Source organism: Herpailurus yagouaroundi, unplaced genomic scaffold (assembly GCF_014898765.1).
Source record: "Herpailurus yagouaroundi ecotype Mexico unplaced genomic scaffold, PumYag 77, whole genome shotgun sequence".
Classification (NCBI taxonomy): domain Eukaryota; kingdom Metazoa; phylum Chordata; class Mammalia; order Carnivora; family Felidae; genus Herpailurus; species Herpailurus yagouaroundi.
This window is the reverse complement of record NW_024412388.1, coordinates 21,790,992-21,808,558: the sequence shown is the minus strand read 5'-3', so window position 1 is coordinate 21,808,558 and position 17,567 is coordinate 21,790,992. Positions and strand designations below refer to the sequence as shown.

The 17,567-nt window shown below is 43.0% G+C and overlaps 1 protein-coding gene across 21 annotated transcripts in view; it reads right to left on the bottom strand.

The window, feature by feature from the left end:
- EPB41 (erythrocyte membrane protein band 4.1) overlaps nucleotides 1-17,567 on the bottom strand; it is a 202,767-nt gene that overhangs the window by 172,589 nt on the left and 12,611 nt on the right. For 8 of the 21 annotated variants that reach the window (XM_040466966.1, XM_040467050.1, XM_040467071.1 and 5 more), the window contains exon 1: nucleotides 10,262-10,402. The exons of 2 other annotated variants lie outside the window; for them this stretch is intronic. The gene's annotated coding sequence lies outside the window, so the exon portion shown is untranslated. Of the gene's footprint in view, nucleotides 1-10,261; nucleotides 10,403-17,567 lie in introns of those variants that run through there. 11 more of the 21 variants (XM_040466952.1, XM_040466980.1, XM_040466973.1 and 8 more) reach the window with 4 other exon arrangements.

Genomic DNA, 17,567 nt, shown 5'->3' with positions numbered 1-17,567 from the left:
TTTTCTCGTAGATCATTTTGATCCTGCCCCACTGGCTTACTTAACATTTCTCAAACACACCAAACATGCATAACCTTTGTACCTATTGTTCTTCTGCCTGGAATGCTCTTCTCTAGATATCATTCTACTGCTCAAAAGTCACCTTACCAGACAGGTCACCTCTGACCACTCTCTCTACTATCTAAAATAGCCACCCCAGGGATGCCTAGGTGGGTTAAGGGACTACTCTGTCTACTATCTAAAATAGCCACCCCAGGGATGCCTAGTCAGTTAAGCATCTGACTCTTGATCTCAGGGTCGTGAGTTCTAACCCCACGTTGAACTTGTGACCCCACACCCAGCGTGGAGCCTACTTAAAAATATAAAATAAAATAAAATAAAATATCCACCCCATCTCCCTCACTCTTTATCCCCTTATCCTGCTTTCCCTGATCCTCACGAAAATCTTATACTTTACCCCTGATTTGTATACTTATTATTTGTTCTCTCCCACTAAATGGTAAGCTCCAAAAGAAAAGACATTTCTACTTTATTCACTGCATGTCCCAATGCAATTAGGACAGTGCCTGGTAAATAGCAGATGACCAATAAAAATGTATTAAATTAATAAATGGTAGATGTATTAGTATCTATTGTACAACAAATTACCCCCAAAACCGGGCACCTGGCAGGCTCCATCAGTGGAACATGTGGCTCTTGATCTTGGGATTATGAGTTTAAGCTCCACATTGGTTGTAAAGATTACTTAAAAATAAAATCTTAAAAAAAATTACCCCCAAAACTTGGTGGCTTAAAACAACAAACTTTTGTTTGTTTATTTTTAAATGTGTATTTTTAAAAAAGCGCGATGGGGCGCCTGGATGGCGCAGTCGGTTAAGCGTCCGACTTCAGCCAGGTCACGATCTCGCGGTCCGTGAGTTCGAGCCCCGCATCAGGCTCTGGGCTGATGGCTCAGAGCCTGGAGCCTGTTTCCGATTCTGTGTCTCCCTCTCTCTCTCTGCCCCTCCCCCGTTCATGCTCTGTCTCTCTCTGTCTCAAAAATAAATAAACGTTGAAAAAAAAAAGAAAGCGCGAGCTCACACACAAAAGTGGGGGAGGGGCAGAGAGAGAGGGTAACAGAGGATCTGAAGGGTGCTCTGTGCTGACAGCAGAAGAAACTGACTCAGGGCTCGAACTCATGAACCATGAGATCACAGCCTGAGCTGAAGTTGGACACTTAACAGAGAGAGAGAGAGAGCCATCCAGGTGCCCCAAAACAACAAACATTTATTATTTTAGTTTATATGGATCAAGAATCCAAGCACAGCTTAGCTAGGTGCCTTTGGCTCAGGGTCTCTCACGACACTGCAGTCAAGTGTCAACCATGTTTGCATTCCTCTCAAGGCTCAACTCCCGCCTGAAGAATCTGCTTCCAAGCTCACTCACATGGCTGTTATCAGGCCTCAGAAGATCTGCCTCCAGGGGCGCCTGGGTGGCTCAATCAGTTAACCATCCTGCTAAGCATCCGACTCTTGATTTCAGCTCAGGAGCCTGCTTGGATTCTCTCTCCTTTTTTCTGCCCCTCCCTGGCTCTCTCACTCTCCGTCTCTCAAAATAAATAAATAAACATTTTTTTTTTTTAAGTTCCCTTTAAAAAAAAAAAGGAAGATCTGCTTCCAAGCTCACTTACATTGTTGCTGACAGACTTGGTTTCTCACCATGTGGGCTTCTCTACAGGCTGCCTGTACATCTTAGGATATGGCAGCTGGTGATCCAAATGACAGGAAGAGAGCCAGAAAGTGCCCAAGATGAGAGGTCCCAAGACAAAAGCCAAAGCCTTTCTCAACCTAATTTTGGAGGTGACATCCCACCACTTGTGCTATATTCTATTCATTAGAAGTTAAGTCACCAGGTCCAGGCCACATTCAAGAGGAAGAGATTACACAAGGGCATGAATACCAGGAGGCAGAAATCACTGGACGCCATCTTAGAGCCTGCCTACCACCGTAGGCATAAGAAAAGTCTAAAAACCAAACAAAACAGAAACACCTTGCCCTTTGGCCACCTGATATGTTCTATAGTATATTTATTTATAGATGATGTTATGATTATTACAATCATTCACCTCAATGCTAGTCTTTTCAATTACATAAAACATCAAAGGGAGTACTTAATTACTGAATATTTCTTGTTAAGCAGTGTTCATTATGGTCATATTAGAGACAATACAACTAGCAAGAATAAGTCAACAAAAATAGCATCTGGAAAAAAGGAATCATTGGATGAATCTTGCTAAGAAGATGACATTGGATTTGATATTGGTTGATATTATAGAAAGATTGTTAATTTTCTTAGGTATAATAATAGCATAATTATGTAGGATAATATCTTTATTCCTAGGCTATGCATACCAAAGTGTTTAGGGAGTAAAGGGTCATGATATCTGTAACTTACTTTCCAAGAAAATATGACACACACACACACACACAGAAAGGCAATCAATAGCAGTCAGAATTACAACCCAAGTCTTAAATCTTAATTACCCTGGGAATTCACATTCTCACTACACCTCTATACGTCTAGTGTGTCCCCTATGTTATGTCTCTAGCTACTGTACTATGCAATATCTGTGTTTGAGGTGATGAGGATGAAATGACAGGATACTGACACTCTGTCCCTCAGAAGCTGGCAATCTCATTGGGGAATAGCAGTTTTATATACAATATAAAACAAAACACAACAAATCTGATACATAACAAATAAATGCTGCACAAGTTTAGAAAAAGATACCAATAAGCCTTCAGAGAATAAAATATCTTTGAAACCTCTTTCTTCTAACAGGTTTCTTATTCTTGGCATCCCTTCCGTTAAGTATTTCTCCTTTATTTTATCTACTTGGCAACAACCAACTGATTATTTCCTACATTTTAACAAAATTATCTGGAGACCATCTAAAAATAAAATACATGTTTGCCTGTTTAGAACACAGGACATAATTTTTAAAATAAAATGCTATTTACATTTTCACTGGAAAAAAACACTAACTACACTATGTGGATTTTCTTGCCTTCAAAAGCAACTATGTTATTTCAAGAGTTGAGGATACCAGAAAGCTTGAAGATTTAAAAATAACCTCACAAAGAGCTCATTTCCAACAGCAGATGGAAAGAAATTACTCTAAAGACACACATGTGGGAGGGCATATATACAACATCATATGACACCATGCAAAAGGTTTATATAATTACATAATACCATCAAGATTATCAGGACTCACAGGTAGTAAGTTAGCAACACTGTCAATTCTCTGAATCATTAAAAAAATTGATAAAAGGGCAAGAAATGGCAAGTGGGGGGGGGGAGGGCCTTCACTTTTAAGATCCCTTCCATGAGTCCCTATTGCATACTGAAATAGTTGGCAGGTAAAATTTGAGGGCTTAAATTGTTGGAGCTCTTGACAGTTCTGCCTGTGTCTATATGGTCAAAATTAGAGGGAAACATGAAATTCAACAACCTGTGCCAAGTGTATTATTAAAGTAAAAAACTTCTCACTTGAATATACATAGAAGTTCAAATTGGTAAATTAAAATACTTGATAAGGGCATCTGGGTGGCTCAGCCAGTTAAGCATCCAACTCTTGATATTGGCTCAGGTCAGGAACTCTCAGTCGTCAGATCAAGTCCAGCCCCTGTCAAGTTCTAACGCTGAGTTTGGAGCCTGCTTAGGATTCTCTCTCTCTCAAAATAAATAAACAAACATTAAAAAAATATTTGACATACAAATTAAAACGGCAATTCTTGGGGAGCCTGGGTAGCTCAGATGGGTAAGTGTCCCACTTTGGCTCAGGTCATGATCTGGCCATCGGAATTCGAGCTCCATGTGGGGCTCTACGCTGACAGCTCAGAGCCTGGAGCCTGCTTCAGATTTTGCGCCTCCCTCTCTCTCTGCCCCTCCGCTACTCACACTCTGCCTCTCTCTCTCCCTCAAAAGTAAATCAACATTAAAAAAAATTTTAATGGCAATTCTTTATAAGATAATATACTCAAAGATTACTGTTAAGCTCTCATTGCGTTAAAATGATTCTAATAGGGGTGCTTGGGTGGCTCAGTCAGTTAAGCGTCCGGCTTCGTCTCAGGTCATGATCTCGCAGTTGGTGAGTTCAAGCCCCGCATCTGGCTCTGTGCTGACAGCTCAGAGCCTGGAGCTTGCTTCAGATTCTGTGTCTCCTCTTCTCTCTGCCCCTCTCCTGCTCATGCTCTGTCTCTATCTCTCAAGAATAATAAATAAACTTTAAATTTTTTAGAAAAATAAAAAATAAAAAAATAAAATGATTCTAATAGAGTTATTTAATTTATATCAGCATTAAGTAGTAGCTGAATAGCAATCACAACTCAACCTTGACATAGTACTATATATATTCATAAATTACCCAAAGTATGCATTTCTATTTCACTTGTGGCTCACAGGCTTAAATTTAACCAATTCAAAATAACCCTATGCTTTCTTTTTTTTGTTTATTTATTTATTTTAAGAGAGATGGAGAGAGCACTAGCGGGAGAAGGGCACAGAGAAAGAGAATCCCAAGCAGACTCTGCACCAGCAGCCCAGAGTCTGACGTGGGGCTCGAACCCACAAAACTGTGAGATCACGACCCTAGCGGAAACCAAGAGTCCAACATTCAACCAAATGAGCCACCCGGGCACCCCAAAATAACTCTATGCTTTAATGCTGTTAAATCACTGAGAATTATTCAAAACTTTTATAATTTTTTATGACAATACAGATATTATCAAAATAGAATATAAAAGTTTTCTGTATGAATATTAATGTAGAAAGTATCTCAACCTCTATGTTGTATCCAGTCCACAATTCAGACGTACAGAGAGCCTACCAAAAGTCGGTTTAGGGGCGCCTGGGTGGCGCAGTCGGTTAAGCGTCCGACTTCAGCCAAGTCACGATCTCGCGGTCCGTGAGTTCGAGCCCCGCGTCAGGCTCTGAGCTGATGGCTCGGAGCCTGGAGCCTGTTTCCGATTCTGTGTCTCCCTCTCTCTCTGCCCCTCCCCCGTTCATGCTCTGTCTCTCTCTGTCCCAAAAATAAAATAAAATAAAATAAAAAGTTGAAAAAAAAAAGTCGGTTTAGATAAGGACACTTTTTATATTTTAATTTTTTTTTAATGTGTATTTATTTTTTGGAGATAGACAGATTGTGAGCAGGAGAGGGGCAGAGGGGGAGACACAGAATCTGAAGCAGGCTCCAGTGTCTGAGCTGTCAGCACAGAGCCCGACGCGGGACTCAAACTCACCAACTATGAGATCATGACCTGAGCCGAAGTTGGACGCCCAACTGACTGAGCCACCCAGGCACCCCTGGATAAGGACACTTTTTGTAGACGATGGAAGGTGCAAGAAACAGGCAGTCTGCATTTATAAATCAAAATTAACTTCAACTTCAAGAGTATACATTATACGCTATTTTATCTTAGTATTTCCAACTACTTCCAAAAAGAAACAGGTGTTCCTGTCCCTATTAATAGATAGTATTATTAGATAATAGAATTTTACAGAAACATTGAATATAGAATAGAATTAGATAATATTGATAGAGCTGCTGCTTCTACTGCTTCTTCCAATCTTATTTACCAACATAAATAGTCATTGTTCCTATCTATTCCATCAGATAATCTTGCCTTTTCCTACCCACTCTGCCAAGATTACTTTAACCCTACCCAAGGCTCCACTCCACATAGCTCAGAAACAATTTTAATTTCTACAGAGATTTCCCCAAGAGTTGAGAATGATAGAAGAGGGCCTAGATTAATTTGGTGGCAGTGACCCAAAGAACCCTCAGCCATGAAAGGGAGAGAGTCATAAACAATCACAGTTTAATCCATATGGATTTATTCTGGAGATAATAGATAACTGCAATATGAGAACTGGTCTTAATAAGTGCAATAACAAAATAATAAATAATAAACTAAACATGATGCCAGAATGGCTCTGGAATTTTCATATATAGGGGACTTTTAGGGATAGCATATTTACTTAGGGCAACTTTGAAGGATGCTGATAAAGATTAGGGGGTAGGGTATATTAAAGTGTCTCCAAGTCATTCCTTGAATTGTACTGGCCACACACTATATTGGGATTTTGCTTTTCTTTAAAGTCCAAAGAGCTACCCAGTTTATTTTCAAATACTTCAAGGTGAATACAATCCCATTTAGCAAAAATAATTAACAAAAATAAGTACAAACAGACTTTCATCATAGTCAGATTCTCTCATTAAACTTTCCTAAAAGCAACATGTGAAGTAGCGTCAGTGAGGCAGCTAATTCTAAATAAGATCAGCACTCAAAATAAAATATCAAAGTTCTCCTTTCTAACGCCTCCAGTTTCTAAATACTGTTCATTGCTATAGCTTCTTTAATCTTTCTCACTGTGTATTCATTTTTTGGCCGCAGAGTAAATCAAAATACTAATTTAACCCAGTGTGTACAACAGATTATTTGTTATACTGCATTTTACTGAATATATCATAAATCCACTCATAAAAAGGACATAATGACATACTTTCAACAAACTTAAATAAAAAGCAAAAATTAACAAATATATTTGGAATCTGGCTTTTTGCCAACTAAATGCTATTTTAAATATTATGAATCAATTACCTTCTAATAATTCTAGATTCTCTACATAAATAAGACCCAAACCTGATAAATTCAGAGACCTCTTTCGAATGTTTTTAAGTTTCATCATTGGGAGTGTTTGAGAAAAAAGCAAAGATGTCATTAGAAAAAAGCTCTTAAAATTATTGCTTAGCTCACAAAATAAGGTGATTCCATTCTCAAGCAATAGAGGAAAAAATAAGTTCTTTAGAAGTAGAGATGAATCTGAATCTGAATTTGCCATGTGACCAATCACAAATTTGATAAGGCTCTTGGAAAAATACACTGGCAGCACTTGGGCTGGACAGCTTCTTAGATAACAGGGAAACAGATTGTGGCCTAACCGTATGCTCCTCTTGATTTCAGAACAAAATTCGGCGGCCATGGCCACTGATACACCAAAGTTATAAAATCAGATCACCAATATTAAATTGGATTTGGACATTCAGAAAACAATATATGCAAGCCCTATCACTCACATCACAAATTATAGACCTATGTCTTATTTAGATACATTTTTTAATGTTTATTCATTTATTTTTGAGCAGAGAGACAAAGTACGTGCACCAGCAGGGGAGGGCCAGAGAGAGAGAGGGAGACACAGAATCTGAAGCAGGCTTCAGGCTCTGAGCTGTCAACACAGAGCCCAAGGCAGGGCTCAAACCCATGAACCATGAGATCATGACCTGAGCCTAACCAAGTGAGCCACCCAGGTGTCCCTAGACCATATATTTTAAATTACAATCTATGGGTACACATATCAAAGTACCTGCAGAGAATTCAAGAATCCTGTGACTTTTAGGCAACACTTCTGATGGACTTAACTGTGAAGCTTTCTTAGCAAAAGTAGGCAGTAAACACTATAAGTACACCACGTCCCATATTATTATGAATTTGTTTAAAATTAAGACCATAAAAACTGAAGAATGGGATAGAAGGCTAGCTCTGTAATTTCCGAAAATGTTAAACTCAAGCTGCACAAGAGAAAACATCACACTGGTGAACTTTAAGTGTAGGGCACAAACCCGACAAAAGAGAATAACAGGAAAAAATATATAGGTCATACCTCAACAAATACCACAACCATTTTTTTCAGAGGAGACAGGAATCATTTAAAATCATTTGTTAATTTAGATATTAGCTTAGAAGTGTTTCATAAGGAAAAAAAGGGATAAGATGAAAGCACTTTTAAATATGCAAAGAGGAAAATTTGTGTATTTTGCTAACATCATATAAATTGTTATATTATGTTATTTCATATTTTATTTTGAGGATAAGCCTACTTTAAAAAATAGGTTTGTTCAACATATCTTCTACTTGACCACAATTATGATTTAAGTGCTTAACAAACATTAAGGAAATGCTGACCCTTAGACCACCAAGAAAGAGAAGAGAGAGATGCATAAAGCAAGCAGAGACCTACCTAAAAGATGGGTCTATTAGCTTAGATTAGCTTAGTCTATTTATAGTAGCTTAGTCTATTTGCTGACAGCCAGAATTTCCAAGCATTAAACTTAAACTTACCAACTGGCAGAGTTCTTAGCTCTGAGTAGAATGGAAGCCTAAGTAGTTTTCCCAGTCCATCATCGGCCATCATCTATTTACTAGTAAGGGCTGCACATATCAATGGGACACTTAGGACCTAAATCCTTTTAACAAACACCCGTTAAAGAAAACTCCATCAAGTTCCTTCCATATATGGAACTTTTCCCCCATACTTCAAATTACTAAGATATGGAGCATTTTTAAGGTAAAAGACTTTGAAAACAGTCAGGAAGAATATATATGACAAGCATAGATGGAACCGCATGGCCAAAGGGAAAGCACGAGTTTATTACTGAACAGTTCTTCTTGGTTGAAAAATACAAGTAATAAGGAGAATAAAGGTGGAAAGGTAGATTGGGGACTTATCTATGAGATATTTGGTATAAAACACTGGTATAAATGTTGGGAGAATTTTGGCAAGGCCTAAAAATTAAAAACATTATTTCTAAGCCTGAATTCAATTATAGAAGGGAAGAAAGTGTAGAAGAGAGAGAAATCAGAAGGTTAGCACGCTGAGCTTGGGTCTGTCGGTGAGCTCACTTTTAACAGTGGCAAAGATACACCCTACTTTGGCTTCCCCAGAGATATGAATAACTCCTGCTCTTTACTTTAATTATAACTTTCTTGTAGAAAGCACTCTGAATTTGTACCTTGATGCCAAGCAATCTGATGTTCAGTTGTATCCACTTTTTTATCTGTCATTTATTGAGTGCTGACTGCCAGCACCGCTATGTACTCTACGTGGATTATAACACCCCAAGAAACTATTTTACGAAGCCAAAAATTGTACAGCTGGCAAAGAACTTACGATGTTTCCAATTTACAGAAAAGGGAAATGAAGAGTACATCAAGTTCCCATGAAAAGTAAGGGGGACTATAATAATCTGCTTGATTAAAAGCATAAGCAAACTAAATTTTTTGCCAGGATTGAGAATACAGAAAACAGTAGTGAGTAACAGCATATATAGTATATCCTCAAGAGGAGCATAAATCTCTCTATAATAAAATCCAAGACACAAGACATAACCATTTCTTGCAATTTTCCCTAAAAACAGCAAGAACAAAATAGCAGCTGTGAAATCACCCAGACTACTAAAAAAAGGCTCAGCATCTCTTAAAACACACACAGACACGCACACACACACACATACCCCTATCTCCTAATCAGCAGTACATGCCAAAAACGACAAGTCCCCACAGACTAGACATTTCTGGTAGGGCACAGTTAGGGGAACAACAGGATGACAGTGGCTATCATGTGGCCAGAAACGAATCCGTCAGCAATTTGCTGCACGTGAGATCACTTTCTCTCCAGAGAACGCCGGTTCCTGGGGACGAGGAACCCGGTCGGGCAGGCCCCCCACCCGGAACAATCGCCGGGTGGTGCAGCTCGGAGGGCGAGCCTACATCCAGCCTCCCCACAGGTAGAAGCAGCCCAGCAAGCAGGAGGAAATATTTCCAAGTCGACAGATGCAGGAACTGAAAAAGGAGGTCACGATGCTGAGAGAATAGATTTAACCCTTTGGTTCCCTGGGAACCGCGAAGACTACGGGGAGCGAGCGCGGCAGAGCCCCCCGGGGTCGGGGGATTCTTTGAACGAGGCGGGTGTCTCCGGCGGGAAGGTCTCCCAGTCCTCGCGGGGCTCCCTCCAGCCCTCAGATCGTGCCAGACTTCTCCAGACAGCCCAGCCACCCCGTCACGAAGAAACTGCTCTGCGGCTGCACCCAACACCTTCACCACCCGGAACCCGCAATCCTCCTCCATTTGGTTTCCTTCCAAGGCTCCTGCCCGCGGACAGTGATTGGCAGACCTCGTCAAAAACGGACCCCAAGCCCAACTTTGCAACGCTCCCTCCGCGCAGCCCCCGCCTCCTTCTCCTCAGGCCAGCCGCGTCTGGGCTCCAGCCCCTCAGCCTCTGGCGCGCGGAGGCCCCGGAGCCCGCGCCCCCGGCCCGGGGCCTGCGGGGGGCTGCAGACAAAGAGGCTGCGGCGCCGCCGCGGCCGCCCGGACCGTCCCCTCGGGGACGGTTCCGCGCCCCCCAACCCCGCTCTCGCGCCGCCGCCGCCTCGCCTCACCGGTGGCCCGGGGGCCCGGGCTCCCGAGCCCGCCGCTGCAGCCGCCCGACGAACAATAGCAGGAGAAGGCTCCGGCGCCGAGACTCGGGCCCTCTGCGGCTCGTGGGCCCGCCGGCTGCTGGCGGACTGACTGACTGACTAACCCACCGGCGGAGGGAGGGAGCGAGCGAGCGAGTGAACGAGCAGGCGGCCCCGGCGCGCGCCCTCCCGCCTTCCCTCGGTGAGGCGAGGCCGCCCGGCCCGCAGCCAGCCAGCCCGCGCGCGCCCCTCCCCCTCTGTTCGCCACAACATTGTAGTAAATTTCTATTGGTCGGCAACTGAGGGAGGGAGGGGGCCGGGCCCGCGGCCCGTCAGCCCATTGGCTGAGGCCAAGTTCTTGGCTCCTCTAGTTTCCCCCCTCCTCAAGGCCGGTAAGGGCAGGGGAGGGGAAGAAAAAGAGGGGGGAAAAGGCAAGGAGCTGGCCGCGTGTGCGCAAGCGCAAATCGAACTCGCTCTGGAGTCCCGGTGTTCCTGGCTCCTGCAGCACCCACGTGGGGAACGAGGTAGGTAGTGACCGGGATCGAGGTGAGGCCCTTTCCGCCCGGAGGAGGCCCAGGTAAGAGTCCGAGATTTGAAAGCCTCAAGGAAAAGCCGAGGCTGCTGTCAGGCTGCAGCAGCTGACTGCCTACTAACGCACCTCATGACCTTGGATAAGTCACTCAGCTTTTCTGGGGCTCAGTTTACCCATCTACTAATTCGATGATCTCTAGGCGCCATTCCAAACCTGACATTCGTGGAAGCTTCACCTCTCCTGACAGCTGTGTAAGGCCTGAAACGGACGCTGAATGTTGTGGCCATACCAAGATTTCACCTGTCTTTTGCATTTAAGGGTCTCCTAATTCCACCCTGGCACCCTCAAAATCATAAAAACCTAGCTTCCGAGATCTGGGCTCCAGCTGAACTTAGGGTTGCTCTGACAATTGCCTGATGTGCCTTTATTTCCCTTCGGAAGTTTCAGAGGCCGCTTGACCCTTCACACTCCCTGCCAGGCTGGTCTCTGAACAGGCTGGGACCCCACAGAGTAGAATGAAGGCTCATGTTTTAAGCACAGTCCCTAGATGGTAAGATAGGTTCTGGCATTCCCATTTTAGAGATGAAGAAACGGAAGCAGAGAGGCTTAGACCTGCCAGGATAAGAAGCTGGGCAATCTGACATCAGAACCTTCCTATGCCAGCTTCACTGTCTCCTGGTATCTGATCACAGGCCCCTCCCATCCCAGCTCAGCCTCTAGAAACAGACACCTGCTGGGTTCAATTCTCAGCCTCCAGCCCTCCCTCATTGTTTGGACTTCTGTGTGTCAGTTTCTAACCCCATAAAAGGGGATAATCATGGTTCCTACCTCATAAGAGTTATTATAAGAATTAAATCAGTTAAAATATGTAAAGGGCTTAGAATAATGCCCAGCTCATTGTAAGATCTACATAAGCGTTAATTATTACTGCTATTTAGAGACTAAAATATGGACTGAGAGGTGTAGAGCGGGCTGACATAATACTATGTTTGTTAAGCTCTCAATTGTTGTCAACACTGAGCTGAGCACATTACATGAATTATCTGTCTTAAACATCCTAAGTGAACCACTTGAGGACTACCTGACTACCCTATCTAAACCAGCCTCCACCCACACACCCTTGCCCTGATTTTTAAAAAGAGTTTCTTTTTAAGTAATCTCTACACCCAACATGGGGTTCAAACTCACAACCCCAAGATCAAGAGTCACATGCTCCACCAACGGAGCCAGCCAGGTGCCCCCCACTTTTTTTTTAAGATTTTATTTTTCACCTTGTCCTGCTTTAATTTGCTTCATAGCCTTTACTTCCTGACTTTCTATATATTTAATTATTTGTTGCTCCTCTCAATAAATGGTTGCAGTTTAGATCCACTAAACGGCAAGCTCCAAGAGGACAGGGATTTTGTCCCTCTTATTCATCTCCCAGAACAGTGCATACTCAATAAATATTTGATGAACAAATGAACAGATTATCCCCATTTTATATATAAGGAAGCCAAAGCTTAGTAAGGTCAATTGAATTGGCCAAGTTCATTCTGTGGACAAGAGGTGAAGCACCTATTTTTGAATATTCTGGTCCCCTGCCTCAGGTTCTCAGGTTAAGCCATACTTTTGATTCAAGGAGCTCTAGCCCTACCATGTCTGTGCCTCAGAGGCTTCCTTCATATGGACCTGGAAATCTGGTACCTGAAGATCAATCACCAGATGGCTCGCCATGACCACTATGTTATCCAGCAAATTCAGATTCATCAAAACCAATATTCTCTATGCCATGAAGTGCTAGCCAATGATACATCATATTTAAGGAAGCTTGTTTGGGTGAATGGAGTGTGTAGTATTTAGTAATCGTCACCCTGAAAAAAAAAAAGTAGGAGTTTCAGGCTAGGAAAAAACAGCTACACTAAGGCAGGTGTCAACCACTCTTATATTCAGAGTGCTGTGCAAAACCCAAAAAAAAACTGTTGGCACAGGCTTTAGAATATCAAAGACCAGGAGCGCCTGAGTGGCTCAGTGGGTTAATTTCAGCTCAGGTCACGATCTCACAGTTCATGAATTCGAGCCCCACATGGCTGAGCCTGCTTGGGATTCTCGGTCTCCCTCTCTCTCTGCCCTTTCCCTTCTCCTTCCCTCTCCCTCCCCCACCCACACCCACACACACACCCCCCCATCTCAAAAATAAACATCTGGGGAAAAAAAAAAAAAAGAGTATCAGAGACCTGAATTCCGGTCTTCCTTTTTAATTCTCAGCCTGGACATGAAAGGACTTTGTAAAGTACTATGCATGTATGACTGGTTTTGTTATTAATTAGGTTATACACCATCACCTATTAGGCAAAGTGCTCAATCCCTGAGCGTAGCTGGGCCCCCCACATAGTAGGTAGTGGGGGGCTAAGTAATGCCCAATCTGAAGGCAGAGAAACTACCCATACCCATATGCCCATCTGCCCTCTAAAAAGACTCCTCCACAAACCAGACATCTAGTTCTAGTTCACCCTGCAGAGGCAACCCCTGGGTTCCAAGGGTAAAGGTCCCAAGCACCATCCCTGAGTCTAATTTTCTAGGCAGAAACTCAGCTCCCTCCCTGCCTGCTCCATGATCACATCTGGATGGCGGCTGTGCCATGCTCCAAGCCCCAGGTTGGGGTCTCCAGGGGCCATCTCTATCCCGCCTGCCAGCTGAGCCCGCCGCTGCCTCCTCCACCACCCCTCCTGTTCCTTCCTAGGGAATACAGGCCCTGCTAGCTGCCTGTCAGCCCCTGGAGCGGTCAAGGGCACTAAGAAAAAAGAGAAAAAGACGGCATGAAAGGGTCTTAATCCTTTCCCACTGCAAACTGGGCTCAAACACCAGCTGCACGGGAAAGGGTGAAATTAGATGGTGAAATTAGGTGGTGACCAGCAGGGAAGGCCAGGGAGGGTTATATGGGGCCTCCGATGACCTGGAAGAGATGAGATTGGGAGAGAGTGGGGGTAGCGTGGGGGAACAGTTGGAGTCCGAACCATTCCCAAATCTGGGACGTGGGCGGATTAGGGACACAGCTGGCCTTACGCCCCAGTGATAGGGCTCATGGAAAATATGTGTCTGTTGTGGGGGGTGGCTTAAGATGAAGAGGGCTTTTTGAAAAGCTGGGCCTACCAGGAAAGTGTTCTCACCAGTCACTATTGAATAAAAACCAATCCTTGTAACAAAAGTACATGAAGAATAGTTGTCTTTCCGTTCTGCCCATGGTCATAACATTGCAGTTATTTAGACCTTTTAAATACAAATGGTAAACAAGCTATGATAAGGCGGGAAAATTACTATTCACACAAATGGTATGACTTTGTAGGCAATTATTTTTAGTAGTAGTATTTGAATTGGTCGTAGAAAATATAGCTAAATAAGGGGCACCTGGCTGGCTCAGTCAGTGGAGTGTGAGACTCTCAATCTTAGGGTTGTGAGTTCGAGTCCCATGGTGGGTGTAGAGATTTAGTAAAAATAAAATCTTCAAAAAAAAAAAAAAGGAAAAAAATATAGTTCAATAAAAAGAAAAAATTAAATCATCATAAACCATCAATCAGAAATAACCACCATCGGGATGCCTGGGTGGCCCAGCTGGTTAAGCATCTGAATCTTGATTTCAGTTCAGGTCAGGATCTCACAGTTTGTGGGTTTGAGCCCTACCGCAGGCTCTGCACTGAAGCCTGGAGACTGCTTGGGATTCTCTCCTCTCTCTCTGCGCCTACCTCCACTTCTGCGCACACACACTCTCTCTCAAATATAAATAAATAAACATTAAAAAAAAAAAAAAAGGGCACCTGGGTGGCTCAGTTGGTTAACATCTGACTTCAGCTCAGATCATGATCTCACGTATGTGAGTTGGGTTCTGTGCCTCCCTCTCTCTCTGCCCCTCCCCGACTAGCATACTCGTGAGCACACACTCTCTCTCTCTCTCTCTCTCTCTCTCTCAAAAATAAACATTTAGGGGCGCCTGGGTGGCGCAGTCGGTTAAGCGTCCGACTTCAGCCAGGTCACGATCTCGCGGTCCGTGGGTTCGAGCCCCGCGTCGGGCTCTGGGCTGATGGCTCAGAGCCTGGAGCCTGTTTCCGATTCTGTGTCTCCCTCTCTCTCTGCCCCTCCCCCGTTCATGCTCTGTCTCTCTCTGTCCCAAAAATAAATAAACGTTGAAAAAAAAAATAAACATTTAAAAAAATTTTTTTACTTAAAAAAAAAAGAAAGAACACCATCAATATTTTGGTGGGGGACTTCCCTTCTAGTACCTTTTGTTATACATATACTTTTTTATGTGTATTAAATTAAATCATATGAAATTGCTGATTTTATAAGTTAAAAATGATCAAATAGCAGCCATAGCGTATAGTTCAACCTAATGTGGTTTTTTGTGGGGGTTGGTTTTTTGTTTGTTTGTTTGTTTTTTGTTTGTTTGTTTTAGATCATACTGTTTTGGAACTGACTTTTTCACCTAATAATATACTGTATTGTGACATTTAACAGTGCTCTCAAGTGGATATACCACAGTTTAGTTAAATCTAAATGTTGGGCATTTAGGTTATTTCCCATTTTAATCTTTTATACTCAATAAACATCCTTTTATCTAATCATACTCATGATTATTTTTTTTTAGGCTGCATTGACTGCAACATATTTTTTTTTTAACTATAGCACACAGGTCTGCCTGTTCTGGTCATTTTTTGAGATAAAGGCAAAGGAAATCAGCATATGCAGTAATTTCATACAATATCTTATCTTTTGTATTTGAGCAGGCTTTGACCTCTTTGACACAACCACTTTGCTTACAATAATTGCATTAAGCTCAGTCCTAACACAATAAGAACAAAAAATGTGATTGAAATACATACATTGGAGTTGGCAAGTTATGTCCTTTTTGCTGTGGAGACACTCCAAGACACAAGAGCAGAAGGAAAGGAAGTTGAAAAGGTAAAAGAGGACCCAGTAGACGGTAGCTAAGAGACTCCTCTAGGCCTCTAGATTCACAGAATCTTAGAACTGGATAGGCCCTTAGAGACCATCAAGCCCAAGCTGCTAACTTTTAAACAGATTGGGAAATGGGTACAGAAACTGGAAAGCACTTGTCCAAGGTCACACAGCAAAGAGTGGCAGATCCCAAACTTGAATGCAAGGCTTCTGACCCTGGATTCTGTGGTTCCCTGCCTTCTTCTGAGCCCACCTACTTTTCCCTTCCAAAGCTGCAATCCAGGCTAAATTCTACAGCCATAAAAACCTAGGAATGTCTGAGCTGGAAGGGCCCTTAGAGATCATTTATTTTTTTATTAAAAATAAATTTTTTTAAATGTTTATTTATTTTTGAGAGAGAGACAGATGGAGCGTGAGCCAGGGAGGGTCAGAGAGAGAGGGAGACACAGAATCTGAAGCAGGCTCCAGGCTCTGAAATGTCAGCACAGAGCCCAATGCAGGGCTGGAACCCAGGAACCGTGAGATCACGACCTGAGCTGAAGTTGGACACTTAACCAACTGAGCCACCCAGGCGCCCCTAGAAATAATTTATTAATAAAACTAATGATAACAGCATTTATTAGGTATTTACCATGCGCCAGGCACATAGTAAGTACTTTATATGCATTTACTGCATTAAGACTCACCGCAATCCTACAAAGTAATATCACCCTCAATTGCAGTTGAAAAAAACTACAGCCTAGAAATGTGAGGTGATTTTCACAACCTCACACGGCTTAAACTAGGTCCGTCTGATGCCACTGTCCTCTGCTGTGCGCTGCTTTCATAGCACTCTCAGAAGAGCAGTTTGGAAATGATATGAACGAGCAATACCAACATCTGTCCCAGGACTCCAAGGAAAGGCTGTTGTGACTACTTCTGACTACAGCCCTGGGACATTCAAGGAGGGACTCAAGGATCTGGCCTCCAGTGACCCTCCCCAAACCCCTTCTCTTGCCAGCTGGAATGAGTCTAATGGCCCTGATCCAGCAAAGCCTCCAGCTCACTCAAGCTTAACCCATTAATTCTCTCTCCCCGGGACCAGGTATCTTCTAGGTCTAGAGGGTTTCCCAAGAAACATGGGGAAAGACTCCGTGCCACCAGCTAGCCTGGCCCCTTCTAAACCTGTTAAAGTCAGCCTGGTGTAACCCTCACCTAGGAGAGGGCAAAGGAGGAGTTACAGGGAAGCAGGCAGGACTGAGCACCCCCTTCGTGTAGTCACTGGGGATCACGGAATAAATGAGATGGGTCCCCTGACAATAAGAACAATCGTCATTATCATCATCCCATAAATGGGTGATGGTAAGAAGTTAGAAGGCAGACAGACCTGCGTTCAAATCAAAGTTCCACCACTGAGATGCTACATGAGTCTAAGCAAGTCACTTCTGCCCTCTTCCTCATCTATAATATGGGGGAAACGTGTGCCAAACGCTGTGTACTAAGTACTTTTTATTGCAATATGTCACTGAACTGTCACAACAGTTCCTTGAAAAAAGCATGACTGTAATTCCCATTTTACAGGTGAGAAAGCAAAAAACTTACCCATGATCACCCAGCTAATAAGTGTCCAAGTTGAGATTCAGATCCACCTCTGCCTGGCTTTACTGCTAGTACGCTTCTTACAGTTTACAGATTGCCTGCATTTCCACAGTGGTCATTGTACTAATGCCAGCAAAGATATACGGCTCACTCACTAGGTGCCTATGTACCTTACCCGCATTCTCTTAGTTGAGAATTTCCAGCTTTGGAAACTGAAGTCAGAGCGATGAGGCACTTTGCCCAATG